The sequence below is a fragment of the Aquila chrysaetos genome, chromosome 21 (assembly GCF_900496995.4).
Source record: "Aquila chrysaetos chrysaetos chromosome 21, bAquChr1.4, whole genome shotgun sequence".
In the NCBI taxonomy this organism is placed as follows: Eukaryota; Metazoa; Chordata; class Aves; order Accipitriformes; family Accipitridae; genus Aquila; species Aquila chrysaetos.
Window position 1 is genome coordinate 19,799,688 of NC_044024.1, and position 8,537 is coordinate 19,808,224.

Sequence of the window (8,537 nt, forward strand, 5' to 3'; positions counted from 1 at the left end):
TAGATCCTCAAACAAAGGACATTTATATAGGTATGAGATAGTTTGCCAGCTTGCACATTGGACTAGGACATTAGAGAGACCATTTCAAGTCTTGAGGAATAAATGGCAAGGAATTTTTTCAATATCCTTTGAAATGTATTTATTAAAAAATAACAACCCTAAAAGATTCTATTTTAACGTACCTCAGGACAGGAAAGAAAACGAATGAGGCAATCTGCACCGCAACAGAAACGGTGCAACAGAAAAATATTAAACCTATAAATCTGAGGTAGCAGTACATTAACCAGTGACTCATTGCCAGCGATGCTTTGTGCGCATCTATTGCACGTTGCCGTACGATTTCTGCGTGTTTGACGCCCATTAGTTCAAGCCCACAACAAATTGTGGTTTTTCTTAACTGTTTTCCTCTCCTCCCCGTGCACTCGCACACACAGTCGCCCATTCCCTTTCTTCCACAGGTTTGACTGCGCTCGAGCAGGCACCAGGCGCTCAGTAACACACCCCGCAAGTCAGCCCTCAGCGGCATCCCCAGGCGGTGTCTCAAGGCAGAGGTGCCGGTGGACACGTCGTGGCAGCGGCCTGAGCTGTGAGAGGGAGCAGCCAAAGCACCCCGACTCGCAGGGCTGTGAGGAGCCAAGGGGAGCACCAAGGGGTGGGCTGCTGCCCAGCAGATGCTGTCGTAGCTAGAGGAATTCCTGGAGCATCGGGGACCTGTTTTCCCCAGCAAATAAACCTGCAGGATCCCGTAATGCAGATATTATTTTCATCTTCTCTGAACGCATGCATATAGATGAACACACGCTGCGTGACTAGGCAGTCACGATATTAATTAGCAGCAACCGAGAAGGTAGGAGAAAATGAGATCCTGGGAGAGCCTTTGTTCTAGTACCGTTTTAGAAAATGGAAAATCTGGTGTCTGAAAGAGAGAGACAGAAAGTAACCTAGATTTGATGCAAAAGCAGGTTTGTTGGCTGGGGACAGGACAGCGGGTGCTGGTGAGAAGCCGCAGGAGCGTGCGCACTGACGGCAGCGCTCGGACCAGTCTCTGCGGGCTGTCGGCAGCCCCGGATTAGGGACAACCCTTCGGTGCTCCTTCCCGTAGGTCCGGGGGCGATTCCGGAGGAGCCCCTTTCTCCCTGCAGCTGCTAGTGCTGGGGGAGAGCTGCCTGAAAACGACCTCGGCACGGGTGAGGGCGCGGCTGAACCCACGCTGGCGCACAGGGGCCGAGCTCTTGCCTCTGCCGGCAGCACCCGTGGGACTCCACAAGCGCGGTGCAGGCAGCACCGCCGTACAGCCCTGCCCTGCGCACAGCCAAACGTGGGTCAAAGCCCTTCCCGAGGGCCGCCTCCGCACACCTGTGTGTGCACCTTCTGCACAAGGCGAAAACCATCCACACATCAGCCACTGGAGTGGGTATTTCTTACTTAGTGACTTTATTTTAAGGCAGGAAAGCTGGGGCGAGGGCTGGAGAGTGACTCTCTTGCTACCATGCACTGCCTGTCGTGTCTATCCCAGACCAATTGTATTAACTTCCTTTTAGTGTTAGATGATGAAGCCCTAAGCAGATAACCGGGCTTTTGCGAGCCCAGTTCCAACCCATTTCAGACTGGTGGGTGGCGTGTGCTCCAAATGCCAGGAACCGCTGCCATGCAACCCTGCGTGAAGAGCCCGGCGCCAGCCTCAGCAGTCCCTGTGGCTGGGACGGGACGGTTTCAAGGCAAGCCGCTCCTCTCGGGCAGGAGCTCTCTGCCGTGAGGCCCAGGCTTGCTGCGGCTGGGCCACAAACGGAGAAGGTACTGAGCCGTGGTCAGGGATGGCTAGGAGTCAGACACAACCCCCCCAGACACCAGCACTGCGATTCACAGAGGTCCTTCCCTCTAAATAGTTTGCTGTTCGGTTGTAGTGTAGTTTTTCTCCAAAACCAGCCAGTGCCCTTCGCACCCCGTAGCTGGCAGCTGAAGCCATCTCCAAGCCCACGGCAGCACTACGAGGAGGAGAGTGCATCGGCACTGCGTACACCATGCAATTTTAATGCCCTTTCAGTTTCCAAGGATACAAAAAACAATCAATCAGACACAATCCCTCGCTGCGGGGCTGGCTGCACAGGAGCTGCCCGAGATGGCCCGTGCCTGCGCCCCAGCCTGGGGAGGTGCAGCGATCGCAACACACTGGTAAACCAGAGCACCCGAACCCACAGGCTGATGTCCCCGGCACTCGCAGGTTTTCTATCCCAGCCCCACTCCCAATGGAGCTGCTCAGCACCACAGAGATAAACTGCACCCGTTACTTACTGAGAGCAGTGACGGGCCACACACCGGGCTGATGGGATTGCTGAGAACGGGGCTGGCTAACCACATGTAGCAAACAATTTATTAGCTAGTTCCAAAAAACATCCCTGTTAAATTAGGCCTGTCCAGGAGATGTGACACGGAGACAGATTACACTGTTGACAGGGACGTGATTGCACCCATGACCTGCTAGCTGATGCGTGCCGCTGTAAAACCCAGGACAGAGGGAAGGTATTAAGCGAATTAATGTTTATTATTTATATGATGCCCACAGTTACTCAGGGTGGTGCAGACAAGCGTAAAGCCAAGGGCACCACAGGGTGCTCAGGAACTGACAGCCCAGCTGACAGCAGGCACTGGGAGCGTAATTTAGGACTTTGTGACGAAGTGACAGCCTTAGAGCCTCCAAGAGCAGTAGCAGGAGGGAAGCACAGGCAGGGCTGAATGCCAGGAGGCACACGGTGAAGCTTCTGTCCCACCTTGGCTTTTGGCTGGGCTAAAGTGCTTTCTTGTAGTGGTGGACTTGTGTGGCAGACTGGCAGCCTCTGTCCCCAGGAAACTTGTCTAACCTCCCTCCCCAGCCGCCAACCTGTCGGCAAAATGCTTCTAGTGAGCAACGGAGCACCGCGCACCAAGGCAGCTCCAAGCGTGCTGGTTGAGGTTCCGGGGGTGGCATCCTGCGGAGGTACCACTGGAACCCCAGTGTCACACTGGGACCAAATCAAAAGCAGTAGAGCAGACGCAGGCTTGATAAACATAGTCATGGCTGAGTGATGCTGGCTGTCCCATTAATGGTCCCCCCATTAATATAGGAACACATCACCTAAATGTCTCTCCTACACTAGGTGTCCAGGCTCCTTCTGTAGCCAACAGAGAGAGGCAGGAACACCTTGAGACCTATTTATACCACTCAGCTTGATGGGATGGACCATCCTCCACCACCGCTGCTCTCTCCCTTGGCCGCAGAGGAACAAAGGGCCCAGCACGGAGCAGCTGCCCAACCTCAGACAGCTTGAATTGCCCCATCCCCTGAGCAGCAGGCTCTGCCTCCTCCCAAGGAGCTTAACAACACCCCAGAGACAGGGCTGCAAAGCCAGCCGGGATCCGTGCCGATGGGAGAATGCGAGAGAGACACAGATGCAGAGAAACTTCAGAAATAACCAGAGAGGCTTTTTGAGTCAATAACAGTGCTCCAGGGCAGTGTTAGCATTTGCTTTGCAACCTGAACAGACAGGGGAGATTAAACTCTCGTACAGTGTGGCCCACACGGGTGGACGTGCACAGAGGATAAGCTTGTCCCTGCATCCCTGCAAGTGGCAGGGCCACCCTCTGGTGCCACACAGCACCCACACGACACAGCCTCCAGCCCCGACGGCCTGCACACGCGAGCAAGTCAGCTGGGCTCTTGAAGAGACGCAAAACATTTGCAAAACGTTTCCCTGTGACAATAAATTAAACGTCAGCTCATTACCGTGGGATGGCTTAGTCCAGACGCAGCTCCCGGTGTCTTATTTCAGATTACGATCACACTAAAATGGTCATGGGTTGGCCGATCGAAAAAGGGGGGCTCCCATCAAGAGATCATTTTATCTGCCTGAGTCTGCCTGAATCCAAGAACAGATCCTCCACTGGGAATATTATGTCCTTGTAGCTGTTCAAGTCTTCCCAGGAAGGGAACAGGATCTGCTTAGAGCAAATAAAAGCCATTACCATCAGGATAAATTAGTAATGGTGAGTGGGAGAGAGAGGAGGAGAGGAAAAGAGGTTATTGTGATTTTTCTTCCTACAGACCGCGTGTCTGAGCCACTTACATTGCCAGAAAACAGCTCCCTAGCTTCCCCTCCTGAGTCCAGAGATCCGACTGCTTGCTTACAGCTCAAGAGCTACTGTGGATTGTTAATAACTAGCAGGATGGCATTACGGGTTGTTAGATGCATGAAATCTGATTTCTGTTCCCACTGGTACACTTGAGTTTAGCAGCAGCACAGGCAGGGCAGAGTGAGAAAAGGCAAAATATACTTGCGTTTGCTCTGTTCAACACCGCTAAACACATGCCTTTTTATCAGAAGCTGTAACACTTGTTGATGACTAATTGTGGGGGTCTTTAAGGTGCTGCAGGGGGTAGGACTGTCGCTCTGTGGTGCTGTATATTTTGCATTTTGAAAAATACAGGATGCCAAGTAATTCGCTAAACCGTGACTGCAGTCCTGGAAAAAAAGGAAAACTGACCCGCAGAAATGCCTTCACACTCAGGACTCCTTCCTTTCCTCCAAAACGATCTATTAAAGGAGGGTTGGTTTAGGTCGTTTGGGTCTACAATGGTGGCTGGACTGCCGCAGCCCAGAGACAAGTCCAGCCATAATGTGATTTTACAGCATTTTAAAAAGCAAGTGTCTGCCTGCTTAAGTGAGCACCTATTTCAGGTCGCTTGCAGGGAAATGACTGTACCACCACTGGCCCCTCTCCAGCAGGAATGCTAACCGGAGCCCTCCGGCACGGACCTGGTTTGACCAGCAAACCTGGCAAGCTCAGACCCTGCTCCTGTTTGTGTTTTTCCACTCCTCCTAGGATGCTGCTGCCTGCTGACGTCTTCACCCAACTTCGTTCAGATTTTACTATCTGACAAGAGGCATTTCAGCTGAGTGAATGGGAAATTAACGCAAAACCCAAAGGAGCTCGGTCTAGGGCTGCTGAACTCCTGTAGGGCCCCGGAGGAGACATTTCCAGCTCTCCACCATGCCCATCCCTCTCTCAGAAGAAAGAGATCTCATACAAGCCATTAATACTAATTTCTCCACGGGCCTCCTGGAGGCCGATGCTCAGTTTTGTGCTGCTGTGAGCTGACCCAGCACCCTCCAACCAACCAATGCGTTCAGAAGGGTGGGAGAAGCTGGCTAACGCCCCAAAAGTGAGAATGGCCACCCTGGAGTTGGCCGCTCTTGCTCAAACCTCATTGCTACAAGTCAGCCGTCTCCTGCTCACGACAGGCCAGGAGCTGGTACTGCAATACCAAAACACGCTCGGAGTCCTCCTGTGGCCCCACAAACTTCACCCTGACCCTCACTGGGAGAGCTGCTCCTCGTGGCAGAGCCACCAGTACAAAGAGCCTCCCAAAAAGTGCAGCCCCTGGGGAAAAAAGTGGCTGCTCCTGGCCAACCCCGTCAGAAGGGACTTCTGTTTCAAGAACTTTCCGCAGGTCAGTAGGACCTTGCGCAGTAGCAATGCTGCCGAGAGCAGCACAGCTCCGGTAACACGTACCTTACAGCGTCTTTGCAAACATGCTTTTGCATGGTGCTTTACAGTGAGCTTCCCAATGTCTTCTGACAACCTTTGCGACAATGCACAGAGGGACATCTCCTCCTGGGCATCTGTTTTAATAGTAACAGCAGCCGACCAGGACACCTGAGGGGTGGAAAGTAGGCAGGTGGAAAAGAAAAAGGATTAAGCCCTGAAAGATATTGAAGTACAGAACAGCCAACTAAACCAACCAACCAAACCTGGTGCTGAATATGCTCACTGTTAGTTATCAGGAACTGAAGTGTATTTGTTTATTTATTCAGTTTTTGATACACCAGTCTACTCAATACATTTTTCGACTTAATTTAACAAGCCTGCAAAAATACAGCACTTCTTATTTCAATAGATAATGTTATTACATGGGTTTATTTAGCCGGCGTAATTTTCTCCCCAGATCTCCATAGTACTTCAAATTTTTTTTCCTGTCTTGGTGAAGGATAAAGCTGAGCAAATATTTAGTAACGGATAATTAATTCAACCACTTCTTTCCCATCTCCTCTGACACACTAATTCACTGCATGTTGTTTAACAATTCTTTCTTTTTTTCTCTTTAGTTAGCTTCTAAACTATTTTCAACAGTTTCTGATACCTGTAATATGAACTGTTTTGAATGGACATAGGCCACAGATTATATTTGCCTGATGGGGCAGAAATACTTTCTAGACTCTTGCTTTCTCTCAGGTTTTTTTGCTTGTAAGGTTCCCGAGAAAAAGTTATATAAGTAAGGCATAAACTCAAAGGAAGCACATTCACTCTCAAACGCAGAACACGCATGGAAAGCAGCTGCCCAGCCCTACTGTAGATACTGAGGTTTGTATTTTGTATTAAGAAGGTAGTGCCTAAGGGTCCCAGCCTGCAACCCAGCTTTCATAGGCCTGCTCGCTCCCTGGGGTCACTTCTGTACCCAGCAAGAGCTCAGCGACCGCAGCCAGCTCCCGCTGCACCACTGGTACCTGCATGCTCGTATTCAGGGAAACGAGAGACTTAAAACACATTTACTATATGCACGAAGTCTTACCTTCTTACGGAACTTTGCTTAACCCATTCTACAATGAACTAGTAAATACAGTCAGAAAACTTTCCATTTGCTTTTTTCTTTTTTTTTTACCAGTTGCTACCCAACTCATGTTATCATCAGCACATGCCGATGGGCAGACGTGTAGCAATCACAGACAACAAATGTCAACATCATAAGCCATATACAAACAGGCCGTTAACCTTATACTCACAAGCTCTTCCACTCCTCCATATGACACCGACAATAAAAGTGCCTTAAGCCTTTTTCTGATAAAGTGCTTTCTGTGCAGTAAGTGAAACGGGTACGGCACGGCAAATTTTACTACCTCAGACACAGCTGTGTTACAAATGTGCGTGTGGTTTGGCAGTGTAACCTTTTATTCTGATAAACTATTAAATGCCAAAGAAAGCTTCTTAAGTTAATCAGGGCTTAATTTAAATAAACAAGCCACCAAAAGATTAACAAAGAACCTCAATGGAATCTGAATACAAAAAATCATCTGTTCACAAAGTCATGGGCCAAATTCATAAAAGCAACTGCACTGGGATGAAACTGGCCCACTGACACCCTTTTTCTCCCCTTATTGGCACCACCAATGAAAAAGATGTTAATTTTCTGAAACACCAACTGTTGTGGTTTAACCCCAGCCAGCAACCCAGCCCCACGCAGCCGCTCGCTCCCTCCCTCACAGTGGGATGGGGGAGAGAATCGGAAAAGTGAGAAAACCCATGGGCTGAGATAAAGACAGTTTAACAGGTAAAGCAAAAGTCGCACACGGAAGCAAAGCAAACCAAGGAATTCATTCCCCACTTCCCATGGGCAGGCAGGTGTTCAGCCATCTCCAGGAAAGCAGGGCTCCATCACGCCTAACATTTACTTGGGAAGAGAAACACCTTCACTCCGAACGTCCCCCCCTTTCCTTCTTCTCCCCCAGCTTTATATGCTGAGCATGACGTCCTATGGTCTGGAATATCCCTTTGGCCAGTTGGGGTCAGCTGTCCCAGCTGTGTCCCCCCCCCCAACCTCTTGTGCCCCCCAGCCTCCTCGCTGGTGGGGTGGGGTGAGGAGCAGAAAAGGCCTTGGCTCTGGGTAAGCGCTGCTCAGCAATAACTACAACATCCCTGTGTTATCAGCACTGTTTCCAGCACAAATCCAAACCATAGCCCCATCCCAGCTACTGTGAAGAAAATTAACTTTATCCCAGCGAAAACCAGCACACCAACACAACTATTGTCAGCTCCACTGATGCAAACAGCAGTTTTGGCAACTTCGTCACAACCGCATGTGCTAACGCTGCACGTGAGGAGGAGGAGGAGGAGGAAGAGGAGGAGGAGGCGGGATGACTCGTTTTTTGTGATGGAGAGGAGTCAGCTGAACCCTCCAGGAAGAGACCCGGACCTGCCCGAGCTGAAGCCCCCGGCGTTACCAACCGTGTTCGCAGCCACCGCAGAAATTCCCCCACCCTGGGAGCACCCTGCGGGATAGGGAAGCGCTCGGGGCGAGAGCAGCAGTCCTGCGGGTAACTTCACTGCAACAAGCCACCGCTCCGATGAGCAGGGCTCCTCGTAGTAGGTAAGTTATATGTATGCATAAATATTCATATGTTCAGCACCTAAACAGGGAAAGATAATGATTTAAAAACTCTCATCTCAGGCCCAATATTGTTATTTTATCCCACAAAGGCAATAAATGACCAAACCTTGGTGAAAAAAACATGCCAGGCTGGAGCCCATACAAAATATCTTTGGGCTGACATGCTATATATATATCAGGTTCTTCATTAGATAGTCGTTATTTAATTCTATTGCTCTACAGACTCTCTCTTAGTGCTTTCAGTACTATGACCGGTACATTTTCAACTATTATCTTTTTCCAGTTGCAAAGCCATCTTCTTCCTTTATTTTTTCCCCATGAAAGCTGCTGATTGTCTCCC